The sequence below is a fragment of the Vulpes lagopus genome, chromosome 21 (assembly GCF_018345385.1).
Source record: "Vulpes lagopus strain Blue_001 chromosome 21, ASM1834538v1, whole genome shotgun sequence".
NCBI lineage: Eukaryota > Metazoa > Chordata > Mammalia > Carnivora > Canidae > Vulpes > Vulpes lagopus.
In genome coordinates this window covers 14,208,091-14,232,453 of record NC_054844.1, presented here as the reverse complement: position 1 = coordinate 14,232,453, position 24,363 = coordinate 14,208,091, and the positions used below count along the sequence as shown (strand labels likewise).

The 24,363-nt window shown below is 35.5% G+C and overlaps 1 long non-coding RNA gene across 2 annotated transcripts in view; it reads right to left on the bottom strand.

The window, feature by feature from the left end:
- The window catches only part of LOC121480070, a 28,901-nt gene extending 5,129 nt beyond the window's left edge, over nucleotides 1-23,772 (bottom strand). Inside the window, exon 1 of one of the 2 annotated variants that reach the window (XR_005984890.1) lies at nucleotides 23,685-23,772. This is a non-coding gene — a long non-coding RNA (uncharacterized LOC121480070). Of the gene's footprint in view, nucleotides 1-5,299; nucleotides 5,415-23,684 lie in introns of those variants that run through there. The other variant, XR_005984889.1, reaches the window with a different exon arrangement.
- Between the last annotated feature and the right edge of the window lie 591 nt (nucleotides 23,773-24,363).

Genomic DNA, 24,363 nt, shown 5'->3' with positions numbered 1-24,363 from the left:
GAAAGTTTGACTTTCTAACAATTTCACCATTTTGATATTTCCCCTGCACAAAAGTGTTATTTCTGGTATTTTTTTAAATTTTATTTATAAATCTCTTACCATGTATTATGTTGACCACAATGCCCTACAGGGTAAAAGATAAATGAGACAAATTTCTGCCCTTAGAATTCAGAGTCTACTTAAAGAGAAAGATAAATTATAACATTTTCTTAGTATTGATGTAATGTCATGCTCTGATAGAAGTAATTTATAAATAAAAGACCTGATCCACGTGGTGGGACAGGTATGAGAGAGACTCAGAGTTTCATGGCAGAGAATGAACACTGGGAATGCATCTTGAAGGCCAAACAAAAGTCAGCTTAGTATGGGTGTTAGGAGGATGAAAAGAGGGTAAATGGTTCAAGAGGATCATGCAAAAAAATGTGCAGAATCAGAATGGCAGGGCACCCATAACATTGTATGGGTTGGGAACAAATTATGGGACATATAAACAAAGCTGGTTTGGCATAGAATTTTATCATTGTGGGCAGCCTGGGTGGCTCAGCAATTTAGCGCAGCCTTCAGCCCAGGGCTTGATCCTGGAGACCCAGGATTGAGTCCCACATCAGGCTCCCTGCCTGAGGTTTGCTTCTCCCTCTGCCCGTGTCTCTGCCTTTCTCTCTGTGTCTCTCACAAATAAATAAAATCTTAAAAAAAAAAAAGAATTTTATCATTGTTAGGTACAAATAGTTATTCCTAAAATGATACAGACTTGTCAACCAACAAAACTGTTAAGTCTAGTATAATATGATTATAGCACAATATCTTTCAATTAATAAAAATTTCAGTTGCCTTGGAAATTTTTTCCAATCTATCTTCTTTAAGAAACCTGTGATAGGGATCCCTGGGTGGTGCAGCGGTTTGGCGCCTGCCTTTGGCCCAGGGCGCGATCCTGGAGACCCGGGATCGAATCCCACATCTCTGCCTCTCTCTCTCTCTCTGTGACTATCATAAATAAATAAAAATTAAAAAAAAAAAAAAAGAAACCTGTGATAGAGATTTTGCCTCAAATCATGATAAATATCCCTTTTGTCTACTAATAACTTGTAACTACACTCCTTCCCAAAGGAAGAGTATTGCAGGTATCCTATCCACTACTGAGATACAGATATTGATGATCATAAGTGTTTAGAAGGAAGTATTTGGCATTATTATTTCTCTACAGTCACTAGGATTGTGTCTCTTGAGAGCCAAGGAGATATCAATTTCCTCTGTCATTCTCCTGAGTAATCAAGATATAGCTCCATTTGGGTCTGGCTAACAACAGAAAACTACACAACTCCCACAGACTCTCCCCATGTCTTAAACCACTTTATTTTAGGGTCATATATGCATGTTTGAACTTGACAGAAAGCTATTTTATTACTAAACAGTGTGGAGAAGATAAACATTGCTTTCTTAAAATAGTAAGAAACAATGCAACTTATCAGCCATTAATTTTTTTTTAAATTTATTCATTAGAAACACAGAGAGGAGAGAGGGGCACAGGCAGGGGGAGAATCAGTCTCCATGCAGGGTGCCTGACGTGGGACTACCTCCCAGGTCTCCAGGATCACGCCCTGGGCCGAAGGTGGCACTAAACCCCTGAGCCACCTGGGCTGCCCTAAAGATTTTATTTATTTACTCATGAGAGACACACAGAGAAAGAGAGAGAGAGAGAGGCAGAGACACAGGCAGAGGGAGAAGCAGGCTCCATGCAGGGAGCCTGACGCGGGACTCGATCCCAGGTCTCCAGGATTAGGCCCTGGGCTGAATGCAGCACTGAACTGCTGAGCACTGAACAGGCTGCCCTAAAAAAATTTTTTTAGTAGGCTTCAGACCCAGCATATAGCCTACTGTGGGACTTGAATTCACAACCCTGAGACCAAAATCTGAGCTAAAGTCAAGAGTCAGATACTTAACTGAATGAGCCACCTAGGCCTCCCAACTGTCAGCCATTTTTACTCATAATGTCCCTTCCATTCCTATTTCAATCTTAATTTACTCATTAGTCAGGTAAAACAACAAAAACAAAAAATGCCAGAACAAATAAGTAACAGAAGAGCATTGGATTAGGGCAGGAGTAAGTAAGAGATATTTTATACTTTAAAATGATCAATGGGGCTTCTGGGTGGCTCAATCAATTAAGCATCTGCCTTCAATTCAGATCATGATCCCAGGGTCCCAGGACTAAGCCCTGCTTCTGGCTCCCTGTTCAGTGGGGGTCTGCTTCTACCTCTCCCTTTGTCCCTACTGCCCCCCACTCATGTTCTCTCTCTCTCTCTTGCTCTCTCTATATATCTCAAATAAATAAATAAAATCTTTTTTTTGTTTGTTTGTTTGTTTCAGAGTCCAATTCTTTATTTCAGCTCAGATCACGATCTCAGGGTCCTGGGGTTGAGCCCGGCATCAGCCTCTGCACTCAGTAGGAAATCTGCTTGAGGTTTCTCTCTCTCCTTCTCCCTCTATCCCTCCTCCTACTCTCTCTCTCTCTCTCTCAAATAAATAAATAATTGCTTTTAAAAAGATGATCAAGCACTACTATTTAATATTAGTCATCACTGCTGGCTAGTGTAATAAAAAAATAGTTTATTTCCCCTGTCTGTAAATTCCTCTACCATAATCATGAGCTCCAAGTGGAATTAGTTCTTAGTTAAATTTTATATCTATAATTAACTGCATCTAACAGAAAAATGACAGTTACACTTTCAGAATTGGTTTATGTCTTCCTTCTGCCTTGAAGTTTGTTGTTTTAAACAAAATTAGAAAAGGAACAGGATACATTTGAAATCTAACATATTTAGATTTTTATTCAAATGTTCTTGAAATTTCTGAAGTTAGTTATCATGAAGATATATGTAATCAAATGCCATATTCAAATGATCACAGCTGTACCAGAAGGGCTATAGCTAATCAGTGAAACTCAAAATATAAGATTAAATATCAGAAAGTATTTAATCAACATCCTTCATTTATAGACAAGGAAACCAAGACCTGAAACGATATGTGACATTCCTAAAGATGTCAGAATGTTGGATGATCCCTTAACCTAATCCTTGAGCTAGTTAGACTAGCACCAGTTTACTAGTAGTGGTGGTTAGTAGTAATAATTAGCACCAAATTTACTCATTCATCATTTCCTTTCCAATTCTTCTGAAGGGTCCAATGACATACACAGGGATTTTACAGAGGAGATTAACAGACACAAAAAAATAGACTTAAATTATATAAAGGCAATCATACCAAATGTTCCTTACTTCCTTTGTAACCAATATCACCTAAATCAATTCTATTCCAGTCATTCTTTCAGTGTTTGCAAGAGCTATATTGCATTGTAGTATGTTTCTTTTTAGTGAATTTATTTTACATCTTCTCCCAGAAGCTGAAAAGATTCCAATACCTTTAAATATTTCACAGAACTCCATACAGGAGAGTAAAAGTATTAAGTAATAAAAATAATGTGAAAAATATTTAATATATCTCTTTTTTAAAAAAGCATTGTTTTTAATATAAATATATTTTACCATCAGACCAAAAATGAATAGCTAATACAATCTTATCTCAAACCTAATTTGGGAGGGGAGTTCTTTTAGCAATAAGTACAATGTATCTGGTTATTGCTAGCTGATTTGATCGAATTAATTTTAAGAAATATGCAAAATCCTATATGTGAGTGGTAGTAATGTCAGCATCAGACACTTATCGGCGTGTTATAATTTTCATAGAAAAGAAACTTCATTTTCCATTGTAGGCAGTCAATTATCTTTTATGAGCTCTTGTGATACCAATAAAACCTATGACTCCACTCCTGAGAGTTCATGTAACAAGACTGAGTTTAATCAATTCAAAAAAAAAAATTAACTTCTATAACCAAGGAAACATAAAAAACAGCCTTTTCAAATAGGAAAATGAATACATGTATTTATAATTTTACTTAGCAATTCAAAATGAAAGGTCAAATCGTGTCCCTGGGCCAGCAAGTAGGAATGACTATTGTTAGACAGTAATTTAATAAATGAATGAATGGGCACTAATCTTGCAGTCATGGTAACTGATTTTTCTGTAACTGTACTGAAAACAGATTCATCTGAGAAAGGAAAAGCTCTTATTTTATTTATATAGCCTGGATCTCATACAAGAAAAAACAGGCATAAACAAGTTTTGCTGCTAACATTTTCAATATTTGCTGTTAAGAAAATGATACCTAGGATGTTTAGCAATGGTAAACACTTGGTTAAATATGATATACTCTGGTTGTTTTTATCAAAGTGGAAAATATGTATATACTCAGTTTCAAAGCATAATCTTTCTAAACAAAGATCCCAACCTATGTTTCTGAATCTGCTGGTATGATAAGCAAATTTGCAATGTCAATGCATCTACCTATAAAACAAAGCCTTCTTGCTGGATTTAGAAAAGACAAAAGATGAAAGAGAGATTTGGATAGGCAGACAGGCCACATAGAAAAAAACAGTAATCTTCGCAAATTCTAATGGCACCTAACATATATTTTAAAACATTTTATTATATATTGAAATATATAATAGTTAAAAATAATAAATTAAATATATAAAGTACAAATAAAATTTATATAACTATATAATTGATTTATAAATATGATTTAATTACAAATTTTATATATATATGAAATTATAAAAATAAATTTATATCAATAAATTTTTATACACACACATATATATACATATATTTCTTTACCACTAATAAAGACAGGGGCTGATAAATGACATAGCAAAGCATGAAATTCTGAGGCTATAGGGTTAGCAGAAGGACACTAAATATGTAACTTAGAACACATTTATTATCAGTTAGGATTCATGATGAGGATTCATGACAAGGGTCATGTTACGAATTCAAAGGCTTGCATCCTTTCCTCTTTTAAGTTAGTTTTAATGTAATACTTGGTAGAATAAAGATTATTTTACTGAAAAGTGATCTAATCTACTTACAGTAGTGGGGAAATATGAAATTTAGAAAAGATAAAGCACTGAGCTATTGAAAAATCTGCAAGGTGACAGGAATGTTCCAGGCAAGAAAAAGAAATTTAGAATGCAGAAGTGGTAATGAAGATGCAAGAAAATTGAGAGTAAACAGTTTTCATATAGGAAGGACCCAAAACATCATGCTTATTTTACAGATAATGAAACTGAGGTTAAAAAGGTTTCATAAGTTCCTCATGTAATTTAACTTACTTCCAGAAATTCTCACCATACTACCCTTATTTGAATGTGCTTTCAGTAATAGTGAGCAAAAAGTTTCTTACCTTTTCAGTCCCTGTGACATTACGAAGTTATGACCCTACTCCTGGAGCAGAAAGGCAACTATATCTGGAAGCATTCTTTTCTACACCAGCTCCTGATCTAATTACAGAACTCAACTAATAAGACTCCCAAAATCAGAGTCCCATTGAAATGGAACTCTTTTCCCTGCCTACTTCAACCTAACGGGCCTAATCAAATTTAAAACTACAGAGATAATGCTTCTTTAAACAGATTTACTGCCTAAGGAAATTATCAGATTTTTTAGTTAAATTTAGAAACAAAGCAAGTGACTCCTCTACAGCACATATATTCAATTTTTTAAAATCAACATCAATTTGTGAATCAGATAAATATGAGGCACATTTCCTGCTTTCATGGAACTTAGGGGAAAAGCCAACAATCTGTCAAGTAACTAAAACAAAGGATACTACATGGAGGCATATAGGAGGATACCTGACAGGGTGGCAGCTAAACTTCATGGCACATCAGAATAATTGGGGGCTTGTTAAGAAAAATACTGATAATCTCCAAATCCACAGTTTTTTATTTAGTGGGTCTTGAATGGGGCCAATAAGTTTTATTTCTAATAATTCCCCCAATGATGTTGATGCTGCTTTCCTAAGACTTACTTTGAGCACCACTGTTCTAGGGAAGCAAGAAAATTCTCCTAGAAGTTTAAGCTTATTTATTAAAGAAGAAGGAGAAGAAGGAGGAGGAGGAAGAAAAGGAAAAGAACAAGAAGTTTATTAAGTTATGTGATATGGGAAAGATAAGTAGAAAGTATAATTAAACATCTATTTTAAGTTATGAATAGCTAATAGGAACAAAGTTCCTCCAAAACAATGATTAAAACTTCTGTTCTAAAAAAAATAAATAAATAAAACTCCTGTTTTGCCCATAAGAGATTTCCACTTCTGCTCATGAGGAAGTAACTGGTATCCAACTAATGTTTCCAAGGTAAGCCATTGTAAAATAGGATAAAAAAAAATATGAGGAATCTGTTTTCAGATGATGGACATAGGGCTGTGATCCTTCAGAGAGGAAAATTGATGAGATGAGCCCAGCAATGACCATGACTTCTTAACTGGGAGTAGTTTCTTGACTGTGGTACATGGAAGAAAGACTTCAAGAAAGCCCTATTAGGTCTCAATAAACTGATAAGGCAGAAATTAGACTTTGATGTTACCACATTGGTTGAAATTTACTAGAGAGATGAGGGCTACAAAGAGGAAGAAGAAGAAGAAGAAGAAGAAGAAGAAGAAGAAGAAGAAGACGACGACGAAAGAGGAGAAGGAGAAATCAATCTTCATATGATGCCTCTTAAGATTTTAGCCGAATACTAATAAAAACATGCATACAAAAATCATAAGTGAGGGGGATCCCTGGGTGGCGCAGCGGTTTAGCGCCTGCCTTAGGCCCAGGGTGCGATCCTGGAGACCCGGGATCCAGTCCCACGTTGGGCTCCCATGCATGGAGCCTGCTTCTCCCTCTGCCTGTGTCTCTGCCTCTCTCTCTCTCTCTCTGTGACTATCATAAATAAATAAAAATTTTAAAAAAATCATAAGTGAGGTCTTCCAGAAAAGAGATACTATAAATTTATAGAGATACTATAAATTTAAATTTTAGGGTTTTTTTTTACATATTAAAACATCTTTATATACATTTTCCCCTTTCCAAGATTACAAATATACAAATCCAAAGCATCTTGTGTATTAGAAACAATTGTAGAGGACCTACACCCTAACTGCAGCAATTACACTGGCATTCCCCGTCTGCCAATAAAAAGCTGGCACGATTCGCCCAATTTCTCAAGTCCAGCTCCTGACGGCGAAACCACAGGATTCACATGGAACGTGTTTCCAAAGCAGCAGTGACACTCCGTTTGGGGCGTGGGGGGATGGAATCGGTCTAGAATTCTGAAAGTTTCATGATTGTTCGGAGAAAACTGGGACTGAGGGCAATTCTCTTCAACAATATTTTGATCATCAACTCAATAGGGGTCTTCTTTCTAAATAAGTCACAAAGTATTGGGCTCGGACTGGTCAGGGCAATAGACCCAGATGAATACAATAAATAATGGTTATATTTCTGGAGAAGGGAGTCCTTGAGCAACACTGCTGCACAGTGAGAATTTAGTTCCAGAAGAGAGCTCTCCCTGCCCCATGGAATATGTACTTTGGACAGGCACATAAATTTTTAAATTTATACTATAAATTCTAGAGCTATATGGGGAGACAGAAATTCTGACCAGTCAGAATGGAGAAACCTCACCAAATACATATAGAGCTAAAGTAATGGCTGCTCTAGAAGAGCACCCTTAAAGAGCTTAAAAACAAACTCAAAAGATCAAACTTATCTACCAGTGCTCTAGAAGAGCAACCTTAAAGAGCTTAAAAACAAACTCAAAAGATCAAACTTATCTACCAGTAAATTAATCGCCTGCCAAAACAATATGAAGCATGATAAATCCAGATAGAACTACACACTGCAAGTTTCCCAAGTTTGATGATGAACAGTAACATAGAGATCCAAAATCTCAATAAACTATGAACAGAATGAAAACAAAGAAAACCCCAGAGAGGCACATCACTGGCAAATTGTTGAGAGTAAAGAATAAAGAGAAGATATTGAAGACAACTAGGGAAAAATACACACAGAAAAAAAATTATATGAATTATCAAAGACTTCTTATCAAAAATATTGAAGACCAAAAGACAATGGAGTGAAATTTTTTAAAGTGTTAAGAAAAAAATGGTAGGAGGAAGCAACCCTATACTGTAAATCCAGTGAAAACATTTCATCTCTAAATAAAGTATTAATAATAGAGAAATAATAAGAGAATTTTCTGGCAGCAGAATAAATTCTAAAGGAAATTCTATTCAATGAATGGTATTAACATTAAATGCAAATTTGAATCTAGACGAAAAATGAAAAGTACCAAAAGTGGTAAATATGAGTGTAAATATAAAAGACTATATTTTTCTTCTCTCTATATTTTTATAAAGACAAACAACTATTTAAAGCAAATATAGATTTCTATCGTGGAGCTTATAATGTATAAATATAAAACATAAAATAGTAAAGTGGGGATGGTAAATAGAATTTCACTGTTAAAAGTTCTTACATTTTATGTAAAGGGTTTAAACATCATTTCAAAGGAATGCATTCTGAAGACCTTGAATCAAACACTAAACTATAATGGTACAAATATAAAAATATATAAACAAAGAGATATAGCTAAATAGCCAATGGAGGAGTTAAGATGGGATAAAAATGATTGATTTACAACAAGACAAGAAACGAAGAACTAAGGATAAAAAACATACGCAAAAAAAAAAAAAACAACATATGCAAATGACAAAAATTTTAAAAATGCAAAATAGTATTAAATGCAAACATATCAATAATCATGACATATGTAATGGTCTAAATTTTCCAACTGAAAGAGAAGAGGTCATCAGACTCAATCAAAAAGCAAGACTCAACTAAATGCTGTCACTAAGAAACACAATTTACATATAAAGACACTGACAGATTGAAAACAAATTAGTGGAAACAATGCTTACTACAAACAGTCAGCATAAGAAGTCTGGAGTAGCTATATTAATTGCAGATGAAGTAGGATGACTTCAAGACAAAGAAAGTTATTTAATAATGACAAAAAAGACAATTCAATAGAAATCATAATAAATCATAAATTATTTATAATCATAAATTATAAATGTATGTGTGCCTGCCTAATATAAGAGCTTTGAAATGAAGCAATATATTGACAAAATTAAAGGAAGAGAAATCTACAAAAATAGTTTGATACCAACACCTCTATCTCAGCAATTGATAGAACAATTAATTATATAAAACCAAGCAGTAAAGAGAAAAAAGATTTAAACACTATAACCAGTTTGACCTAATTCCCACTCATCACTACATAAAACTAAATTTTATAAATGCACATGCTCTTTTTTTTAAAAGATTTTATATACTAATCTATTTTAGAGAGAGAGCATGAGAGGAGGAGCAGAGAGAAAAGGACAAGCAGACCACACTGAGCTCAGAGCCCAACCCAGGGCTCCATCCAACAACCCTGAGATCATAGCCTGAGCTGAAACCAAGAATTGAGTGCTTAATTGACTGAGCTATCAAGGTACCCCTATATGTATATACTCTTAAGGGCATATGAAATATTTACCAAGATGAACCATATGCTGTACCACAGAATAAATTTCAATAAAATTTAAAGACTGAGATCTCATGGAGTACATTCTTTAAGCACAACAGAATTAAATTATTAGAATTCAATAAAAATATGATCTCTCAATATCCTTCGGAATCAATGTACTCATCTAGGAGGTAGAAAAAAAAGAAATAAAAAGCTGAAATCCATACAATAAGAACCAGACATACAGTATAAAAATAAAAGCCAAATTGTTTCTTTGAAAAAAAAAAACAACAACAACAATAAAATTGGAACACCTCTACCAAGGGAATATCAAGGTAAGGGGAGGGAAGATGGGGGAGGGGGAGAGGAAGGAAGAGGAAAGGGAGAAGGAAAGGAAAAGCAGTACAAAAGGAAAGATGAAGAGGAGGGGGAGGTGGGGGTGAAGAGAGGAGTCAGAGGGAAAGGGAGGGGAAGACAGAGAGAAAAAGGAAAGAGGAGGAGGAGGAGCAACAGCAGGAGCAGAACAGAGGGACTGATGGAGAGACCACAATTTACCAAAACCATAAATGAAAGACAAAATAGCTGCAGATACCACAGATATTAAAAGGAGAATAAGGACACCTCGTGGATAACTTTATGTTGATAAATTCAACAACTTAGATGAAATGGTTAGGTTTCTTAAAACACAAAACTTAATAAAAATTGAGAAGATATGAAATAGAAAATCTGAATAGACTTATTCCTATGAAGGTAACTAATAACAAATGAAAAAACTCCATGAAGAAAACATCACACCTAGATGATTTCCCTAGTAAATTATACTAAATATTTAAGAAAGAAATAATGCCAATTTTACATAATGCCCTTCAGCAGAAAAAAAGAGGATGGAATACTGCCCAGATTGTTGGGTCCAGCATAATTCTGATACCAAAAGCCAGACAAAGGTATAACAAAGAGTAAACTGCAGACCAATGTGCATTATAAACATACATGCAAAAGCCCTTAAGAGATTTAGCATATTGAATTTGGCAATATATAGAAAAGATAAAACATTAATGGCCAAATGGTGTTTATCCTAGGAATGCAAGTCAGCTTAACATTTGAAAATCACTGTAAGTCTGCACAATGACAAGTTAAAGAAAAAGCCATATATGATTATCTTTTCTGATAAGAAAGCATTTGACAAAATTATGTGCTAGTCATGATAAAAGTTCAAAACAAATAGGAATAGAATGGAATTTCCTTACTCTGATAAGAGTATTTATTTAAAAAACAAAACAAAACATAGTTTACTTAATGGTGCAACACTGAACCCTTTTTCTTAACATCAGGAACAAAGCAAGGATATCAGTTTTCAACATATCTATTTAATAGTATAAAGAAGGTCTTACTGGGGCACCTGGGTGACTCAATTGTTGAACATCTGCCTTTGGCTCAGGTCATGATCGAGTACCAGGATCGAGTCCCACATCAGGCTCCTCACAGGGAGCCTGCTTCTCCCTCTGCCTATATCTCTGCCTCTCTTTCTGTGTTTCTCATGAATAAATAAATAAAACCTTAAAAAAAAAAAAAGAAGGCCTTACAGTGCCACAAAGCAAGAAAAATACAAACTACATAAAAATTAGAAAAGTAAAGTTTTTATTTGTAGATAACATGATTGTTTGTGTAAGAATATTTGAGGTCATTCATGAAACAACTATTAAGAGAATTTAGTAAGTTCTCCATACAAAGTCAATATGCAAAAATGATTTATTTCTATACACTTGCACCACACAATTAAAAAACAAAATTTAAAACTCTATTCACAAGAATACCAACAGAAAATTCTTAGATATCCTAAGATATTCTTTGATATAAATTTATATCCTTAGATATAAATTTAGCAAAATACCTAAAGACCCATATACTGAAAACACAAAGAATTACACACAGAAAGTATAGGTGAATGAAGGATATATTAAATTCATGGATTGAAACATTCAATATTGTTAAACTATTAATGCTCCCCAAATTGATATATATATATTAGAAAACAGCCTAATTATAACTTCAGCAGGATTTCACTAAAATTAATAAGGTATTTCTAAAATTTAAATGAAAATGCAAAGACCTCACATTAGTCAAAATGATTTTTGAAAAATCATTAGAAGACACTACCATATTTCAAAATTTCCTATTAACCTACGGTAATTAAAATGTGTAGTACTGGCATAAGGATTGGCAAGTAGATTGACCAAATAGGAGAGAGCCCAGAAATAAACATACTTACACAGTCAATTGACTTGAAAGATGATAAAACTACTCAGTAAGCAGGTAAACATTTTTCAAAGAAAGATGCTGAAACAACTGGCTATCCATGGAAAATAATTCATCTCAACATTTATTTGAAAAACTAATAGGAAATGGACATATGTAAGTGCTAAACTTACAAATTACAATATAATATCTAAATGTATAAAAAATATAGGAGAAAACATATCTTTGCAATCCAGGATAAGGCAAATACTTCTTAGAATGCAGAAAGCAATAACCACAAAAGAAAAAGTGTTAGATTTCTGTTCATCCAGACAGCCTTAGAAAATAAATTGGCAAGCTGCCAACTCAGAGAGCATATTCCCAAGACATATATCTGACAAAGGTGTATATCCAGAATATATAAAGAGTGCCTACAACTCAATGAAAAGACAATGCTACTTTAAGGTGGCAGGGGAGAGAATTGGGACACTTCACTAAGAAAGATACGGGGAATAGCATGTAAGCACAAGAAAAAAAGCTCAACACATTAATTAACCAAGGGAATGCAAAATAAACCTCAATGAGATCCACTACATATTACTACAGTGGTCAAAATTTAAAAGACTGACAACATTAAAAATCAGTAAAGATATGAAACAGATGGAATAATCATAAGTATTGGTGGGAATATAAAATAGTACAAAGTGATTCACTTTATGAATTTCCTTGCCAAGGAAAGCCTTGGCAGTTTTTTTTCATGTCCCATTATCTGTCTTATAACCTACCAGTTCTCACAAAAAAGAAAAAGGAAAGAAAGAAAGAAAGAAAGAAAGAAAGAAAGAAAGAAAGAAAGAAAGAAAGAGAAAATGGAAATCCACAAACTTATATACAAATGCTTATATCAATTTGACTTATTATACACAAATGCTTATATCAATTTGACTTATAATAGCTAAATATTAGAAATAACCCAAATGATCACCAATAAGAGAACAGATGAACAAATTGTGGTGTGTTCATACAATGGAATAGTACTCAGCAATTAAAAGGAATCAAATACTTAGGTATGCAACAAGGTGAGTAAATCTCAGACTGTGTTGGGTGTTAGAATTGGGACGCAAGAAAGTATCAACTATATGATTGTATTTGTAAGAAAGTTAGACTAGGCAAAACTCACCTATAGTGGGAAAAAAGATCAGAACATTAATTGCCTGAGGTAGTGAATATATGAGAAAGTCCTCAAGGAATGTGGGGGAAGTGAAAAAACTCAATATCTTCACTGGTTTGTTGGTTTTATAGGTGAATGAATTTTTGAAAACTCGATTTGTACACTTAATATCTGACATTTCACTCAATGTAAAGTTCACCTTAAAGGCAACTAAAGCCACAGGTATAATCAGTGTGGTAGCACATGGTGAAAGAACCTTATCCCGTGATCTAGAAAACCTGAAAATGAGTCCAAACTCTACCTACTGTCTTAGAATATCATTTTGACTTTTCAGTGCTTCAAGTACCTATTTTCTAAAAAATAAGACATCGATATCTACACTTCACTCAGTCAATCCTTAAGAACCTACTACATGCCAGGGGCTTAATAAGTGATACTACTCTTTCATAGGTTTATGATAAAGTTCAAATGAGAATATGAAAGTAATTTACAAATGATAAGACAACATAAAAATGTTATGATTTGTTACTGGGTCAAGTAACAGAAACCACCTCACAGGAAAAAAAAAAAAAAAGATGTATGTAAGGCTTCAAATTGGAGACACATCCTGTATATAGCAGAGACTAATTTCTGCCCTTTTAATATGAAAGAACATGAGTGATCTTAGATGAGAGGGAATATTTTAAAAAGCAAACTACACACAGCCCCTTTGGTTTATGATCCCAGAAAAGACTCATTTGTGCAATTAAAGCTGGTTCCCAAGGGAAATAGCAAACCTAAAACCAAAAGCTTAAAGATCAAGTATTTAAATCCCTGCCTGAAGTAGAACAGTTGACCCAGAATGAATCCAAAGGAAACGTTCTAAACAAAAAACGGAGGTAAACTAGGACTATAATATATCAGTTCTATTCTCACTCATTTTAACTTTATTTTATATATACACTAAATTAAAATATGAAATTCTTTAGACAGGAATAATCATTGATTTTTTTTAAATGTTTAAAGTTACTTCTTTTGCAATGGGTTTGCCGCCAGAACACAAGTGTCGTGAAAACCACCACTAAACCTAAACCAAAATGGGAAAGGAAAATATTCACATCAACATAGTCATCATTGGACACGTAGATTCGGGCAAGTCTACCACTACTGGCCATCTGATCTACAAATGTGGTGGGATCGACAAAAGAACTATCGAATAATTTGAGAAGGAGGCTGCTGAGATGGGAGAAGGCTCCTTCAAGTATGCCTGAGTCTTGGATAAACTGAAAGCTGAACATGAACGTGGGATCACCATTGATATCTCCCTGTAGTATCACCATTGATATCTCCCAGCAAGTATTATGCAACCATCATTGATGCCCCAGGACACAGAGACTTTATTGAAAATATGATTACAGGCACATCTCAATCTGACTGTTCTATCCTGATTGTGGCTGCTGGTGTTGGTGAATTTGAAGCAGGTATCTCCAAGAATGGGCAGACCCATGAGCATGCCCTTCTGGCTTACACACTGGGTGTAAAACAACTAATTGTTGGTGTCAACACAATGGATTCCACTGAACCACCCTACAGCCAGAAGAGATACGAGGAAATCGTTAAGGAAGTCAGCACCTACATTAAGAAAATTGGCTACAACCCTGACACAGTAGCATTTGTGCCAATTTCTGGTTGGAATGGTGACAACATGCTGGAGCCAAGTGCTAACATCCCTTGGTTCAAGGGATGGAAAGTCACTCGTAAACATGGGAATGCCCGTGGAACCACACTGCTTGAAGGTCTGGATTGTATTTGGCCACCAACTCGTCCAGCTGATAAGCCCTTGCATCTGCCTCTCCAGGACGTCTACAAAATTGGTGGTATTGGTACTGTCCCTGTGGACTAGTGGAGACTGGTGTTCTTAAGCCTGGCATGGTGGTCCCCTTTGTTCCAGCCCATGTTACAACTGAAGTAAAGTCTGTTGAAATGCACCATGAAGCTTTGAGTGAGGCTCTTCCTGGGGACAATGTGGGCTTCCATGTCAAGAACGTATCTGTCAAAGATGTTCATCTTTGGCAACGTGGCTGGTGACAGCAAAAATGACCCACCAATGGAAGCGGCTGGCTTCACCGCTCAGGTGATTATCCTGAACCATCTGGGCCAAATCAGTGCTGGATATGCACCTGTGCTTGATTGTCACACAGCTCAAGTTGCTTGCAAGTTTGCTGAGCTGAAGGAGAAGATAGATCGTCGTTCTGGAAAAAAGCTGGAAGATGGTCCCAAGTTCTTGAAATCTGGGGATGCTGCCTTTGTTGATATGGTTCCTGGCAAACCTATGTGTGTTGAGAGCTTCTCTGACTATCCTCCTCTGGGCCGTTTTGCTGTTCGCGACACGAGACAGACGGTTGCTATGGGTGTCATCAAAGCAGTGGACAAGAAGGCAGCTGGAGCTGGCAAAGTCACCAAGTCTGCCCAGAAAGCTCAGAAGGCTAAATGAGTATTATCCCCAATACCTGCCACCCCAGTCTTAATCAGTGGTGGAAGAACAGTCTCAGAACTGTTTGTGTCAGTTGGCCATTTAAGTTTAATAGTAAAAGACTGGTTAATGATAATGCATCGTAAAAACTTCAGAGGGAAAAGAGAATGTTTTGTGGACCATTTGGGGTTTTTTTGTGCATGTGTGGCAGTTTTACATTATCAGTTTTTAAAATCAGTACTTTTTAATGGAAACAACTTGACCAAAAATCTGTCTCAGAATTTTGACACCCATTAAAACAAAAGTTTAATGAGAAAAAAAAATGTTTAAAGTTAGAGAATAAAAGGTTTAAATCTATAGCTCATAGTAGATAAATAGTCCATTACTTTGAAGTAGAAGTAGCTACTTCCACTTAGCTCTCAACCTCAATTGGAATATCAACTTAAATAAATAAATAAACAAATAAATAAATAAAGTATCAACTTAGTATCTAAAATGCAAGAAACAAGCCCCACACCATGCTAAGATATCTTAACAAATTCTCCCAAATTTGGCTCTGTGGGATCTAAATTAAGTTTGTAAAATAGTTTTATCACTCAAGTTAATTGAGTAAATTTTATTTTAATGACGACACCTTTCCTTTTTAATTCCAATTCTGACCAACTTATTAAATAAATTTGATATGACATAAGCCAGCGGTGGAGACAGAATCTATTTCAAAGTAGAGAGTGAAATTATGGAGGTACTGCTCCCGTCTTTGGCCTTTGCTTGTTTTCTTCATACAGTAAATATTTCTGATGTAAATGCAGGTGACAAAGGTACATTATTTGTATTTATATACATTTAACTTATGTTTAGATCTTATTTTCCAAAAGGGTACCAGTGCCAGTCATGAGATATCCTATGAATTTAGGAAACCAATAATCATTGAATAAAGTTCCAACAGACATGTCAGCCAACTTATTAAGTTAAAATAAGATAAATTATTAAAAGGTACCCAAAGTCAATGGGACAGTATCTCTAATGAATATCTTACAGAGCAAGGGGTTTTAGAGAATTTTATTTGAATATTAGATATCCTTATACTGATAATATTTGTAGTACAGCTTACAAACAAAAAGGTCTGACAAAATAGTTTGAGTCTGCTTTTCCACAATTCCAGAATAATGCTAAGGCAAAGCTATGTGTCCAGTCAATAAGGAAATGCAAGTATAGATAGATTCTTCCTCCAAGACAAAACAAAATAAAGCTGCAGACATCCTAATGCCTTGAAGAGGTTCATGACACCCATGGAAACTCTTCAGAGATATTGTCTTGCCTTATGGGCTAGTTAAGATCCATTCACTTAGGGTATCAACCATTATTATGTTTCTTACAAATTTTTGAGATCAAGTTGATTGGATGCATGGATAAAAGTGGGGAGTATATAGAATCAGTTTGATGGTGATAGTAAGTAGAGAAAATTTAGAACTCTATATTCTTAACATTAATATCTATTGTTTCCTGATGGTCTACCACTCATATTTCACATGCTTTATTTTCTTCCCTCCTTGCGCTAGACCTCAAGGAATATTTTTTATCTTTTTATTTAAAGAAAAAAATAGACATTCAAACTTTAAATAACTTGCCTAGAATGATATAACTCTAAGGGCAGAGGCAAGATTTGAACCTAAGTCAGCCAAATTTCAAGGCTCATGGTTTGTTGTGTCTTTTACCACAACTGAATTCAGTTTTTTCACCCATAGTGTTTATAGTCTACCCCTTTCCACATCATAAACAATTCATTGTCACAAAGCAAAGGTAACTTACGACACCTTGGCTTAACCAACCCTAATGGATTTGGTCACCTATGTATTTTTCCATGTGACTGAAGGATCACATGTAACCAGATGACTAAAAAGCTCTTCTACCTGCATTTGAACATAATGATTCAAACTGTATATTGCCTTATATTTCTGTCCTAAAACCCCAAAGAGCTGGTTACTATAGAAATAAGTCTTGCGGATACGCTATAGACTAACAGGTATACCAAAATACAGATGGTTCCAAACACTAAGTTGAAACAAACAAAAAAATTAATCTGTGGCCGTTCTTAATGATTGGCACAAGTGGGAATAAATGGAAAGTAAATGTTTTGAATAATGGTATTTAATTGGGTCAGTATCTCATAGCTGGATAGGAGGGCTCCAAGGGGTTTGCAGATACTTTGTTAATTTCCTCCTATATGGCTTTTATTTGGCAATAACAAGACATGGAAATAAACACATCACTTTTAAAGAAACAAAGAGATAATTTTAGCTTAAACAGTGGGTAGTTACTCCACCCTTGTTTCCATTAAGTGGATATTTTTTTTTCATTTCAACATCATGGACACTAAGTGTTAGGTCATTTCTCAAAGGGAAATATCCCATCCTTGCTTGTATTAGGAAAGTTTTGGGTTCTAGCTAATATTTGTTCATCCTGGGTAATATATGTGGTTCCATTTTCTAAAAGGCAACCGTCTATTACTTGCTCAATAACATAGGGAGGTCTATACTCCTTCAAAGAATTTTAGAAATAAGTGAAGACAGAAACCCTTTAAGCAAGAGAATCATATGGGCAAAAATTAATTCAAGGCTCTGTCCCTTTCTTCCCCATCTTTCCTCTTACTCAACTGAAATGTTCTAGTATACTTGGCTGTTTACATACTTGCTAATCCTGCCTGCACAGAAAGCAATCTAACTTGCTTTTGCATGCAAGTCTTTGTTATTTTCCCCAAAAATAATTAGTAAAGGTAGATGCATTTAGAACAGGAGGGTGAAGAGGAATTTTTCGGACAAATGGAAAAGGCTGTTAGTGCCCTTCAAATCATACAACATAAAAACATAACAGTTTGAGCCCAGCTCTGAACAAAAAGGAAAATCTCTACTGCAATCCTAAACGCTGCAGCTTATGTTCGAATATTAGACATCTAACTACTTGGCTGACATTTAAACATATGGCTAACATATGCCAAATTTGTTTAAAGTTGTGTCCAAAAGTTCAAATGTGGAAGACTAAAAGTCCTTATTCATGTTTTCTTATTATATTCTCCTGAAGATAAATCAGTGCCAACATGTCTGTGTGTGTGGTGGGGCGGGGGTCTGGTGGGGAGAAATGAAAGAAATTTAGGAAGGGGGAGACAATCCTTCTTTGTTTTTCCTCCTTCCTCAGCAAATGGGGAAGCAAGGCAGAACACTGAAAATTTGCAGCAAAGCAAGTCTTAGTGGCCAGTAGAATACACGTTCTACATGATAGCTGAAGATAAGGGCACAGTTTACTCAGAGGAATGTAAAGCTACCCCAGTTCCATGAATGGGAGAATAGAAAAGGGTGGATTTAAAAATAAATAAACAAATAAGCAAATATGTAAAAGCATGTCAAGGCTCATTTACAACTTTACAACTATATTTAGCCTGCATAGTAGCAAGTTTTCAGTAGTAGAAAAATATTAGAAAACCAAAAAAAATGTAACCTTAACTATAGTTACATAATAGTTTGTGGTCCTATCTTGCCTAGCACTTTTTAAGAAGGCATACATTAATTATTTAAATCTCTCAGAATAATCCAAGAAAGTAGATATTTGTTATCATTTCCATTTCACAGAGATGCCCTGAGAAACTGAATATTTTGGCCAAGTCAGCAGTGCAAAAAATGGTGGAGCCAGGATTCAAACTAAGGCTCCTTGGCTTAGGCAAGGCAACTTGGCTCAAGAATTCATAGCCTTAGCCATAGCATATTGATGCTTGGGGCTGAAGAGGGCTGAACTGATCAAGTCTGCTACTATTTTTTTTGAGAGGGCAGGAAGCAAGTTTCATCCTTAGAAATCTAAGGATTATTTTAAATTCTTCTTATATCCATCTACTTCTATGCAGTTATTAGGAGTAAAAATATCTAAAAAACAAGATGCCACATATGATGTATTCCAAAAGAACAAGAGTTTATCAGCAAAGGGAAGTAGGCAGCCCCATGTGAAATACAGAATGAGCTCTCCAGCATCATTAGAAAAACACACAAAAGTAGGTTGATGTAAGCAAACAGTGACAAGTAAAAATGTGGTCTTCAGCCTTCTACCATTAACAACCAGAAAAGGACGATTCCAGAAATTGATATTAACTAGTACTATAAACATTTGACAACACAAATTAGAAGAGATATGCTCTTAAAGTCACAAAAGTAGCATCTTCAAAATGACTTTTGTATCAGTGAATAAAGTTACATCAAAAGGGCAAGTACATTTATCAATGTGCTTTTCTTAAAAGGGGTCTGAAATTGAACACAAATCTTTCCTCCAGCTGACATATCTACTTATTGTTTGGGTTCATACCTAACATTTCTGTGGCAATACCTTTGTTCCTGTCACTCCCATATGACAATAATGTTGCCAAACCGGTAATGTCTTCTTCAAGGCTTTTCCTTCAAACCATTCCTTTCTCTTGAAGACTTAACTGACCGTATGCCTCATCTTTGAAAATTGTGACATCGAATACTTGCTCTGCAGTATATATTGTCTGTATTTTATACATTACCTTGTTATTGAAAGAGTAAATTTGTAATGGCTCAATATTCTTACTGACTCAAACACTGATATTATAAGTTTATAAATAAGAGATACTCAGCATGCATGATTTTATATTTTATAGTTACAATGAAATACTTAGAAAGGTGACAGAAGATTTAAAGATTGATTGTAAATCAGTAGCTAGATCCCAAGTAGTGGCCTTTATTGCAACAAAGTAGATTAGAAGAATAATTTTACAAATCACAGGGACTCACTGGTACTCTTGCCAAGATACATTTAAAATATACTCTCTCACAATAGTCCAGACTCAAAGGGAATTCACATCATTCTATGTTACAGTTCTTGAACTCACCTATTTACTTTTCAAACTAGCACAACAAAGAAGCCATAGTACTTGTAACTAACACATTCTATTAGCCACTTCTTTACTGATTTTGCAGGCTTAGTCATTGGAATCATGAACCTGGCCAACAGAGGTTCTGTGGAGACTTTCAAAGACTCCACCTCAAAGCACTGGCATGTGGCCATCTTTATAGGCTTAGAGTTTCCTAAGCCAGTCATCCCCAAGGGGCAGAATCACAACTATTCAGCTAATTCCACAAGCAGCAAGAATTTGTTAATTCTGCCAAAGTCCATGAGTTTTCACACCTGCAGTCAAATTAGGTTTGGTTTGTGTTCTACCATAAAGTAAAAATATTTGGGTAGCTTGCAATACATTAAGCCTAGGAAATGTTATTTAGACTACTAGGCTCTAACAGTATTGCCTAAGGGATAAAATTGAGAAATGAGGATAAGGCAAAAGACAGGAGCATAGGTACATTAGTGGAAAACAGTATGCAACACCTAAAACCAATAACCCAGTGCCACTTAGTACCATTAACACTTAAACATCATGTAAAAAAGAAACTATGTAAGTCACTTTCCCTAAATATTTTAAACATTATGCAAGAACATTTGCTCCACTATACAACCAGGAAATATATTTTAGAGTTAAGGGAATAAACAAAATGCTATTAGTGCCAGAATTGGAGCAAATACTCAAAAAATTCAAATTCCTTATAAATCTTTCAATGAAAAAATCCTTTTAAAGGGGTCTAGAATTGACCTTATTGGGCCTTCCACTCTGATGAAGGGTGTCAATGAAGCAACAGAGCACTTTCAGATATTACTCATCAAATACTCACCAACGCCAAGGTAATAGCTGACATTTGGTTAATTATGATTATGTTCTCAATATTTAATTTATATTAATATAAATTCTCAGAACAAAACAGAAGCCATCCCCACTTTTAAGCTGGGGAAATTGAGGCACAGATGCATTAAGTAAACTTCTCAAAGTTACACAGATAACAGGGCTAAGACCTGAAGTGTTGTGGCCTGGTTTCAAAACCTTTGCCCTTTAAATTGCCAACCTAACCCTCCTCTGGCACTTGGAGAGCTAGAGGTAATGATCATGGTGAAATTTCACCCTTGACTTATAACTAATGATAATGAAGTAAAGATATTTTTACACATGCCCCTTTCTTAAAACAGCTGCAAATAACAAGACTTTCAGGGGAGTCTGGATGGCTTAGTCAGTTAAGACTCTGCCTTTGGCTCAGGTCATGATCCCAAGGTCCTGGAACAGAGCCCCACATCAAGATCTCTGCTCAGCAGGGAGTCTGCTTCTCCCTCTGCCCCCTGCTTGTGTTCTCTCCTTCACTCTCTGTCAAATAAATAAATAAAACCTTTTAAAAAAAAAAGAATTTCAATAAATATATGACAATACTAAAATATAAACTTTAAAAACTAGGTACCAAATAAGTCTGAGAATAAAATAATGGAGTAATTCAAACTTACCAGTGTTCCAATCCTATTTTTCTTGTCAAACTTAACAGTGTGGGCTTGGGAAAATGATTTTACTTTTAGCTTTTGATTCTTCAATAAGATGAAAATACAGCTATTATGGTAAGGATTAAACACCCGAGTATATACCCTTTACAGCTCCTGGCCAACAGGAACTGCAGAGTCTATAAATTAGTAATGCCAGTTCTTCCGTAAGGACACTAGGGTGATGGAATGGGAGAAGAAAAAAGAAGCTATTTAATTAAAATAGCATTCTTATTATTAAGAAGCCATGTTCCTTGACAGTTTCAGGTGAAGTAAGAGCCCTTGTTGTTCAACTTCTAATTTTATTTAGGTCCCACTCTGGCTGCATGTTAGAAACTCCATGAACTTTATAGAAACATTGATGCTAGGGCCAAGTCAGCCCAATTAAATCAAATCTCTGGAGAGCAGAACTGAGCATTATGTTTTTAAATGACCCAGGTGATTATAATTGAGAATCAAGTCGTATTCTACCATAGGCTCTTCAGCTGTACCCAGTGAAGTGCCTACAGATGTGGTCATGTAGATGGCAGCCACAGGTGCAATGGCTCAAGTTACTTTCTAGCTTTGCAAATATAGGGATGGTAAGACTGACCTTCTCCATAAGAAAGAATAGGTACAATGATAATATAGCTAATTGGACTCAAAAGGTCAGCTTTATTTATGGCCAGTCAGGTGCTCATTTTTCTACTAAGGTGCAGAGTAATCCTTCGACGAGATGGACTTTAACAACATGAAAGACCATTTTTTCCCTAACCCCAAGCTGATTACATCAAAAATATTAGGCCTGGCTTGATTTACAGATCCCGGCTAAGACACTAGAACAGAGGAAGCAGAGACTTAGCTGGCCCTTCCAGGTAAAGTCCCTATCTTTCTTTTTTCTCCAGGGGACTAGAAGAACCAAACAAGTCAACTGCCTTTTCAGCTGAGTGGTGCCATTTTTTCCAGTTTTAAAGCAAAGTACTCTATAAACTAGTAAAAAGCCATGAGCCCATAAATGCAGAGACTCATTATTCATCCTTTATCTGAACAAGAGAGCAAATAAGGATGTGAGGTACAGGTTAACACTTGCTCCTATTTCCCAAGTTGGATGGAAAATTGAAATATCTTGCTTTCTGGCCCAAAACAGCAATGTAGTTTCATGCAATGTTACTATGATTCCACAATTTTTTTTCTATCATAGCCAGTAGACTGTACAGCCATGCATCTGGTCAACTAGGAGTGTGAATGGCCCTCTTGGCTGTCTTTCTCATTGCCATGCCAGACTAGGTTCAATGCCCTGATACATTCTTCTGAAGTTCATGAAATTGCCACTCAATGGTCACCCCCAAAATACTTTCATATGGGTCAGAAAAAAGCATTAACTAATTCAAAGTTATGTGGTCTATACAAAAAGTCAACCTTATTCTATTTCTCATTTCCAGATTACGCTCGGTAATTTTATCCATTATAACTCATCCAAGATTATAGGTGATACCCCAATGACAGCATAAATACTATCTCCAAATAATACAACGTGCTGAAAACTAATATGTACATTTTCTAAATCTGACGTTACCACAGAAAATTACATTTTTAGATGGAATATTCTTCTTGTGCACTAAAAAATCAAAGTTCAAAAGCCATTTTCTCTGTTGCTCAGTTCAGAGGACACTCATTTAATTGGGGTTTCTTCACCAGCTGCTGTGTCCTATGGTGTCCCTCCCTGGTGCCTCCCAAATTGTTATTTCAATTCTAGAGCTTGTGTGTACATCTTTGTCCAGGCCTACTGAAAAGGATATAAGCTATCATATCACTGGCCTCATCTCCATTAAACTTGTAAAACAAATTTTTGGGCCCATGGCTAAATTCCTAGGAACAAGATTATTCCATGCCTACCTACCAAAGTGTACCAAGGCAAAAGCTTGATCTTATCTTAGAAAGGGTAGACAGGAAATATACAAGGTAAAAGAGAAAAATATATCTTACCTTCAATGGATTGGGATGTCATTCATTCTCTGAACAGTAGTCTGAAGCTTGCAATCTGTAGGATGAAACTCATTTCCAAGAATGTCCCACTGAGAGGTAAATTTTCATATTTCCCCTATCCTAGGGAAAAAAAAAATCTATCATATGCACCGCTTTATCGCTCAGTCAGGGCATTTGAGACATTCCAGTCTCCATGAGCCTTCTTTTTGCCCCTTGATCCCATATATTTAAAAAGTCTTAATTTCCTTTTTCCCTTTGAGTTTTATGTACTCAGCACTCTAGGCATGGAATTTGTGTAAATTATTTTTCATGCAACCACTGATGCTTCTTATATGTAAACTCCTCTCATTTTTAACCTGCAACCTAAAGAAACATTTACTGCCCTTCTTTCTTTGCTGGCTTTTTATCTATTTCTGCCTTCCAGTAAGATCCCAAAGCATTCTAGTCCTCTGCCATATGTTGCCTATGAATCTTGTCTCCTAGGAGCAGTTTCCCCATTGACCCCACATACATGCCAGATGCAGAACTACTCTCAGCCAACTTTTGAAATGAAGTTGCTGGTGATGCTTTCAAAGCCCATGCCCTCAGAGGCACAGTGAGGTTCAATGCTTTCCCTCACCTTCTGAAGTTTCTAGATACATTAAAAAACCAAACAAATGGAAAAAAGAGCCAGTTGTTA